Source organism: Balearica regulorum, chromosome 6 (assembly GCF_011004875.1).
Source record: "Balearica regulorum gibbericeps isolate bBalReg1 chromosome 6, bBalReg1.pri, whole genome shotgun sequence".
NCBI lineage: Eukaryota > Metazoa > Chordata > Aves > Gruiformes > Gruidae > Balearica > Balearica regulorum.
In genome coordinates, this window is record NC_046189.1 from 9563652 (window position 1) to 9573104 (window position 9453).

The window sequence follows — 9453 nt, forward strand, 5'->3', positions numbered from 1 at the left end:
GTTGAGAGGAAAAAAGCAAGAGGCTGGTCTTCATGTTTTCAAGGTTAGTAGCATTCCTGCCTCCCTGTTTCTTATGTGAAACTATTTCACTTTATTAATAAATTTTTACTTCTTTGCAGGGGAAATCTGTGCCCTGAAAAGTCACATGGACTTAAATATAATCATAGTAACTTTTCAAGGTCTTCTGATCTTCCAGTGAACCTAAGACAAGAAACTTGTTTCCCTCAGAGGTATCAGTGTCAAGATAGTGAGTTCTCGGCTTGCAGCGGAATCTGGGAGCCTGCCTTACATCTGTTTGGATCATACCACCTCGGTGCACAGCGAGACAGAGCTGCGTTTCTCTGTGTAAACAAGCAGTTGTCATGAGTTCCTCTGTCACTGTAAGGCAGTTCAGGGTGCCCAGTGGTTAGGTCATTAGGGAGTCTCTTTACAGATGTCTTCCCAAGATTTAAAGGCGAGGCTGCTTGCTAGGGTACTCTCATTCTAGATAATAGACTACCAAAGGGAAAAAACCTCTGGAATGTGTTCACATCTCCGGATGCAGCTGCACGGTGCTGACGTGCAGTTGAGTAATCCCAACACACTGAGTCACCAGACACACAGCTCTCATCACCCCCCGCCACCCCGCTCCTCTCCCCTGCCCTAGCACAGGGACTGACGGCAGGCTGCAGCAGAGTGACATGCGGTTTTGCTGTATGTCTGCTGTGGCCTTCCATGTGTTCCCTCTGTCTGTCCTCAGCATGAGTCTTTCACCTTGATCCCAAAAGTGGAAAAGCAGCCCTGTACCGTGAAGCACTGTCCTAACCTGGGGTGCGTGGTGGAGTCGTGCACTCCATGTCCGTGGTGAAAATGGGGTAGTGCTGTAAGAGCAAATAGAGATGCTGGATCGAGGCATGTGATATATAATCACTGCTTTCACAACTCATTTAATTAGCTTTGACCTTAACTTGAAACGGGCAAGTTGCAGTCCTGTGTGCTCCAGTAATGCTGTTCCTCAGCATCTGACGAGTTCTAGTAAGGCTATCTGCAGCTGGCGCTGCTTGTGCGAAGCTGCAGCGGGCTGTGTGACGTGTCAGTCCCTCTGCCAGTGCTGTCTGTACGGATGACCCTCTTAGCAGCGCTGCAGGGATATCAGCCATGTTCTGGTTTTGTGTGCATTTCTCTGGACCCAGGGAAGCCTTCGGTAGAAAAATGCCATTCCCTGCAGCCTGTTGGGGCCTTAAATTTTTCATAGGTGTTAATGCTTGTGTTTTGCTAAAGACCTGGCTGTGCTATGGTCATCCTCTGCAACTCATGTCTATACCCCCAAAATGAAGGATCCTTTCCTGTTCTATAAGGCAGTTTTCATCAGCAGCTCCCCAAGTGCTTTGTTAGGACTAGGAATCAGTAAAACTCATGGTGGCTTGAGTGTTTCTGGGGACATTTCCTGGGCTGCTTCGTGGCCCGTGTGTTCTCAGCCACCAGATTGTTCCCCTGCTTCTCTGAAATGTCCGTAGATGTGCCCTTTCAGACGTACTGTACTGAGCCCTCGAGCCAAGCGGTTCTTTGCACTGCCTCGTGCGGTCTCTGGCAGTGCATTTGGGGAGGGGGGGGGCAGGGAGGTGCACTGCTTTCTCCCTGTAGCTCTTGCAGGCAGCCAGCTCTTGAGCTAGAGTTGGTTGATTTGGGGAGTTTCCCCTTAGTCTGGTGCAGGTTACTGAGGAGGCTGCAGGGCCGTAGCTCCCTCTCTGGCTCTGATGAAGCTCTGTCACCGATTGCGGCGGAGCTAACGATTGCTGTGCCTGAGCCAGACGCTGCCCCTGTCGTGCGATGGTGCTGGGGAGCGCGGGGATCCCGGGGGAGCCCTGCCCAGCCTGGGCTGGGTTACCTGCTTGGGGTGGCCTGGAGCATCACCCGAGGGCGGGTTATCCAGCAGCCCCGTCCCCTCTGTGCCGCAGGTGGAGCGAGGGGCTCGGCGGTGTGGTCGGAGGCTGACGGGGGCTGTGTGTGGGTGCTGAGGGTGCTGGTCCCCGCATGGCCCCAGCTCCGGGCTGCTGCGTTTGCTTGGCCCTTCGCAGGGGCTTGTGGCCCCCACCAGAGCAGCAGCCCCAGGTGCTGGGTTTGGGGAGCTCAGAGGGGCTCTGCCTGCCTGCCTCGGTGGCTGGGGGGGGTACTTCAGCCGCTGCTGGTAACGCTCCACGTGCCCAGGGCCTGCTCTGGTTTGTGCGGGGGAGATGGTTGCTTCGGGCCAGGGAAACACCCAGACCTTACGGCGCTGCGTGCCCGGTTGATGTAACAGCCTCTTTGCTGGTGTGCTTTTTTTGGCTTCTGCATAATTAGGGAGATACGAGCTGGCTGAAGGGGGGAACCACTCGTGGGGACAAGGCTTCGACGAAATCAAACCAGAAGAAAGCTGTTGTGTTCCCACTGGAAGACATGTACCAAACCAGGGGCTCCGAACTGGGACTGGAGTTTTCAGCAAAGCCCTTCAGGAATTCATTCAGAAATGCACTTTCTGACTTTGGCCTTAATCAGGCTACTAATTCCTTTATTCTTGATTCCATAGAATTTGAAATTGTTATGGCTCTTTATAAGGATTAGGCTTTTTTAATCTATTCTGTGATGGACATTTGTGTCTGTATATAACATGTATAAACATACACCGCGTCTTGTAATTGGGATGGAAAAAATTAATCCTAAACAAGCTGTTGACTAAACTACAAAGGACGGAGTTCAAAGGGATTAGAAAAAAAGTTTGGAAGTGACTAAAGGGAACACTTAAGGACTTCATTTAGCTTTTTAATTTCTCTAAATTGCTGATGTTTTTCTCAGGAAGAAAGCAATGCAATTATAAGAGCTTCATCTAAAACTGCCCACCCACCCACCCAGCTGATAAAGACTGTCTGGATTTGTACATTTCTTAGGGAGCAAGGGAAGGAGTAAACCATCAGGATTTAGCTTAGAAAAGAAAATTCTTGTGCTGTAAGTGTACCTTCAGAGCTATATGAGTTTAAATGGGATGGTGTCTGCTCTGTGGAGTGCAGAACCCAAAGTAGTGCAATTGCTGCAGGGCTGACTAGCTGCTACGTGCTAGATAAATTGACATATAAAAGGTAAAATTGGCTAAGTCATTAACTGAGACTCCACAGGAGCGTAGTTGTATGTTGTAGTGTGTCAGCAGAGCCCTCTACCAAGCTTTCTGCAGGCTCATGGCCAGAGAGTGAAATGGTCTTGCAAAGACATTTCATTTGCATTGTCATTTGCAAAGACAACTATTTGGGAAATCCGGAACCACGCTTGCCCAGCTCTGCCGTATGCCCCGTGGGGATGGCTGGGACATCCCACTGACTTCAAGCATGGTTTGGATCAGGTCCTGGGCAGGCAGTAAGTTCTTATCTGTAAAACCAGGATAAGGTGGTAGGGCAGATCTATCAGATGCTAAATTCATAATTTATGAAGATGCTGAGTGCTGTGGAAAGGCTGAAAGCCACGGCCAATGTGTAGATTTTTTTTTTAAATCGAGATGTTTAAGAATATATGTTCCTAAGCTTGAATTCTTTGTAGTTATGTATTTGGGTTTGCTCCTTTTCCAGAAGTGCCAAGTGCTGCAGTTCTGTGCCCAGAATTGCAAGCAGTCCGCCAGTCGTGGAGAGCTCGTGGGTGCAACCGGGAGAGGCGGCTGCTGCTGCCGGCTCCCCTCCTGCCTGCTGCCCGCCCCTGCTGCTTCCAGGAGTGCTTTGTGCTTCGGCTGCACAGCTCCGGCTCTCGCGGTGCTGGGTCCACGGGTACGTGTATGGCCCCTAGCAGGTAAGGCAAACATGTCCCTTCCACCCCAGCACCAGTTACCAGTACCTGTGAGCATCCGGGGGGAAACTCCGGCTCTGGACACGGCAACACCAGCTGCCTGCCTGGCAGAGTGGTCCTGCAGCGTAGAAATTGCTTGTGCAGGACCCGTCAGTGAAGCTTGCCTTTTTTAAAATTATTTTTTCTGAAGAAAAGGAAAAAACACACATCCTGGCAGGTGGGAAGTGCAGCCGTTAGCAACTGACCTGTTAGAGCTGGCACTTCTGCTCGGGTCAGGTCCTGCTGTGCATTCCCACCAGGGCAGGTGTGGGGGGACACCCCAAATCAGGAGAGCTGGAGGATGCTGGGGCAAGGTCTGCAGCAGAAGGGCTGGCGGGGCCCTGGAGGGCTCTGGCCGGTGGCTGCTGGCACCTTCTGGGACCTGTGTTCTGGATAAATTTTTAACGTGGTTGGACAAATACCTGTCAGGAGGACAGGGAGTGGGGAGTTCATTCTGGTGTGGAACAAGCATGAAGATGCATTAAATGATCTCCTGTAGCCGTTTCCACCATTATTTTCTATGATTTATGCATTAGCTTAATTTTTGTAATTTCCTCCTTCCTAGGTTGATTGATACTAAATTTAATTTTCTGTAATCAACTTGAGCATGTAACTTGGAGAGATGAGGTTTAGGCTGATTGGGGTAAAAATCTACCTATCCTGTCTAGCTTGAATAAAGCAAAACTATTTTTATCTCTAAATTATGCAATATTTTCATGGAGCTCTGCAGCCTACTTATATTTAACCTTTGAATGGAGTGCTCTATTTTTTCAGATCACCTAATGCAAACTTTGTAAATGGGTTTTTTAATTATGAGAAACCCACCTGCATGCCATCAACCAAATTATTAGCGAGGCAGAGAAGGATAACCAATAGTGCTGTCAGACTTCAGCTGAATATGAAAAAATATTTAAATGCCAAGGACAGAAGTTGCCAAGAAATAACTTTAAACACCAGGTGCTGGAAGAACAAATTAATATGACTTATTTTATTTTTAGAAATAGTGAGTCGAGGCCTGATGCAGATAGACATTTCTATGTGCAGCAGCAGCAGCATGTGGCTGTGTAATAGGACCGACAAAATCAACACAATCTTCTTTAAAAAAAAAAAAGGAAAGATCTAATTTAGTTTTAAAAAGCCCTAGGTAAGGAGGGAAAGAGAACTTGATCTATTCTCTTAATGTTTGTAAGGCTCTGGTGAGCTGTTCTTGTGCTGTTGCTTATCAGAGCTGTCTGCGATGTGGTTTGGGATGACCTTGAAGCAAGAAAGCCCTGTGCAAAAGCCACTCTTGAAAGCTTTTTGCCGGTACATGCACTCTAGTTTCATTTTGGCTGTGCTTTACTGTTAGCAGGGCCCATTGCTAGGGACAGTGAGTCTAAGTGGTCTTGCTGAGCTTATTTTCCCCAGTAGTGCAGGGAATCAGAGGTAATTTCCGGAAGAAGCAGGACCCAAAACATCAGTAAGTCAGTGTCACGAAGTAAGAAGTGCCAGTAAGAAGGATGTGTCAACTTGGGAAAATCGCTGCACTAAGCATCCCATAGCTTTTTTTTAGCAAAGTGGATTTGCGGAAGCCACCTGCGCAACTTCATCGGCGTTGTAGCTGAAGGAGTGAATTACAAAAATCTGTCTTCTAGTAGATGCAAATGGCTGGAAGCCACATTGGAAAAAAGGTGCATTGATAATGGTTGCTCTGTTGGATGTCTGGTGACCATCGAACAAAAACTGGTAGTAGGTCTGTAATTACCTTGTGTTGTTGTGGATGTGCTTCAGCAGTCTATTCTCGCTGGGCTAATTTTTTTTTTTTTTTTTTTTTTTTTTTTGGAAGGTGCTACAAGCAAATAGATTCTTCTATGGCCGTGGCTATTTTGATGTCCAAAGCTGATGAGCCACAGTTGTTATCACAGGCTACTTCTTCAGTCCAGGCATGAAGGTGGCCACTTAGGAATGAACTGACTGGTGATGTGTGTAGGGATTTGGGTGATGTGCGTAGCCTGTGATGAGCAGTAAGAGCCTGTCAGAGGGCCCTGGCTGTCAGCAGGGTGCTCTGTCGGTGATGCACGGGAGGAGGTCTCCCTGGCACTGCATGTTTAGGTACTGCAGGCATTTCCATCTCCTCCAGAAATGTTTGGTTCACTCGGACCCAGGATGTGTTGACTTTAGGTTGGTTTTTTACTTGTTTCAGGTAAACTTGAAAGATCCCTGCTGTGCAGCTCTGTTTTCTCTGACTGCCCTCTCTTTTACCTGTTCTGAGAAAGCCTCTGCTGGCAGCCGTGGAGGGGGCTGACCTGCTGTCCCGCCGAGCCTTCCCCTGCCCGCTGCTCACCTCGCCGTGTGACTGCTTGCACTGCTGCTTATGCCAATCCTCAACTTCCTTAACATAATTCTGATTTCTCTCTAACGTGCTATTTTGACAGGTCTGTCTTACTATTTCTGCTTGTTACGGCTCATTTCTGTTTTACCAAAGCAATTTGCAGGCCTGCCCAATTAGAGCCCCTGCTGCCCTCCCCAGGTGGGTATGACCTTGCCTGCCCTCCAGGATAACCGCGATCCTCTGCAGTCCCATGGAGCGCATCCTCCGAGGCTGGAGAAGGCGTTTCATGCATCATGGTAACAAGTTGTTCGGAACTCCCTGGGCGCTGGGCTTCAAATTCAGCCTTTCAAAAGACTTTGATAAAGACGAAAGGATCGTTTTTTTTCCCTGACTGCTGCAAATGAAAAAGCTTTTCACTTGGGAGTCGTGGGTCATATTTATGGAAATGGGGAGAGCACTTGCAGTATTTATAGCGGTTACAGAAGCAATTGAATCTATCTTTTATTGATATGTATTTACATGCCCACAAAAATCTTATTGCACAGTAGTTGAGAGAACTTTATTTAGATTTAGTATTTTGAAGTAATTTTTTAGTGCTTCTTTATTATCCATGGAGTGCGAGATTCAATATTTCAAGTAGGACTGTCACCAAACAGCCGGAGGTTTCTAAAAGATTTTTATTTTACATAAAGATAAATGTTGAAGCCACATTTTTCAGATGCACCATCTGTTCCGTGTTGACCTTAATTTTCTGGATGAGTGCTTTTCTTCAAACGTTTTAAGTCTTGTCTACATTTCATTTGGTTGGGAGTGTTTAGGTTATTTGTTGAACAGGAAATCAGATATTCAGAATGCAAACACACCATTACATTGCAAATTATTCCCTTTGTATAATTTAGCAAACTGCTTTGTAAATACACTGCCGACTTGCGGGGGTAGCTCTGCATCTCTGACATCTGGCAGGTCGGCCCTGTGTGGAACTGGATGTCTTTTGAATGTCACCGTCATGCCTTGCACTGGGAGATGGGGCGCAGGACACCAGGAGAGAACTGTGGAGTACCCTTTTAGGGTAGGATGATAAGGGTTTGTTCGTTGGCTTCATGGCCTTGTGGAAGGGTTTGCTGTTCAGGCTGTCTAAACAATACCTGATACTACTAAAAGAGGGTCACTAAAATAGCTGTATGTCTACGTATATATAATTTACACGGGACAATACCTCCCTTCCTTCAAATTCTTGCTGTCATGTCTGCAGCTGAAAATAGGCTTATAGATGATTTTTGCCTTCCTTTGCCTCCAGCCTTGCTTCATGGCTTGTCCAAACTACTGTGGCTACGGTGGTTCAGCTGTTCATTCCCCTGCCACTTTCAAGGGCTTTCAAGATCTCAAGTCTCTCTGCTCCTTCTGCCCTGTATCAGCTTCGTGGGCTCGGCACCTTGCCCCGTCCTAAACTCATCTGCCCCCTTGCCAGCCCCATAGAAGCTTCTCTGCACTACCTGTCACTGTCCCTTCCAGGGGGCAGCGGCGAAGACCTGTATAACATATATGTTCTCTATTGATAGGTGGTTGAGCTGGACTAACGTTGACATGCAGTAGCAACCATTTTAGTGATAAAATGTACTCTTGGCAGGGATGGTGATGTCTTCATGGCTTTGGATTGCAAGTGGGATTGTAATCCTGCTGTTACGGTTTTTTTCATACTGTAGTAGATCCTTTTGCCCCTTTTGTGCTGCAGTGTTTGTAGCCTAATGCAGAAGGGATATTGCGACTTTTTTTCCCTCAGAAAATGGATTTGGAAATAAAATTAATGATGTGGTAGGAAAAAGTGATTCACATTAAATTTTTTGCGTGCTTCAAGAATATCCCAGAGGGGAATACTCTAAGGACTGCCCTCTCTTGAATTAACCAGCTGGGGTTTTTACAGCTCTACTATGTAAGTGCCTAGTAAAGCCCATTTCAATGAGATGCCAAGATGCGGGGGAAAAGAGCTGAACAAATAACAAAATACCTGCTTAAACCAAGACTGCCATGTTTCCAAATACCACAGCCCAGGGTCTGTCTCACCAGGCCGGCTGGGTTTGGAAATACCTATTGCTACACCAATTTTTGAGGGAAGTGATGGAGGGGGAGGCTTGGGGGAGAAGCGGCTGTTGGACTTGTGGCTCACGCTGGCGGCTGTTTGCTGTCCAGAAAACCATGTAGTGCTCTGCTGCTGGAGAGTTGGAGGGTTCGTGGCTGTTCGCATGGTACGTACCATGGCCGAGGTCCCGTGGCGAGAAGGCAGCGTGTGGCCGGGGTGAAGGAGGCAGTGGGCTGGGTCTCCTGCTGTCCTTCCTGCCCACCGTGTCCAGGGGACCAGGACTCTGCTGGGAAGTGGGGACGTCAGTCTCTTGCCTTAACTCCAGGCTAGCTCAAGCTATTTTACAGGGATCTTTTTCTAATCTGTGCATAAAATAATTAAATATAGAGTGGGTAAGTTTTGTGTCTCCTGGTTATCTCTAGCATCTGGATTTGTATCTCTGTATGCAAGCCAGGAGTGATTAGTACTGGAGAAAACGAAGTCTGCTGTCCCTCTACCACCAAAACAAATGTTTTTCTGCTTTCTGAAAAAGCACTGAGTCTTGCAAATGGAAAATGAGAGTGGTTTGGGTTGTTTCGGTCTTGTTTTGAGGCAGTGATTTATAAAATAAGTCAAATTGCACATGTGTAATTAGGTGAAGAGTAACTCAGCGGGAAGAACTACAGCATCAAAACTGTCCCCTTGCACCTGCAGGATAGGCTCTTTCAGCAGGCAAGATGTCAGGCTTAACTGCCGGAAGGTCAGCTTTTAATTATTACTGTAATTAATCTCAGTTTGATCTCTTTTTTTTTTTTTTTTTTTTTTTAAATCTACTCAGCAGTGAGAGAGGGAACTGTTGAAGAAACCCATTAAAAGCAGGACTCTTCAGCAAAGCAGGGAGCCGTTCCTGGGCTCTCCCAGGTGTGGGCAGTTGGGGGAGGGCTCAGAAATAACGCGTTGGGCTGACGGCAGCATTTAGGACTTCAAATACCACTCTAGGACAGCTTGAAACCTTTGAACTATTGAAAAGTTTGCTTGTCCGTTTGATCCAGAAGTGTTGGGCGAGTTGTGCTAACCGCCCTGGCAGCAGGAAGCCCACCTTCGTGGGGGTTCCCATTCAAGGGTCCCAAACAAAATCGAAACCTCCCAAGACTGAGCCTGAATTTGCAGTTAGAGGCTGTCGGAGACTACGGCAGCAGTGGGGTAAGTGACTGAATGAACAACAGCCGTGTCCTTTCAAAACAGGTCTACATTAAAAATAGTA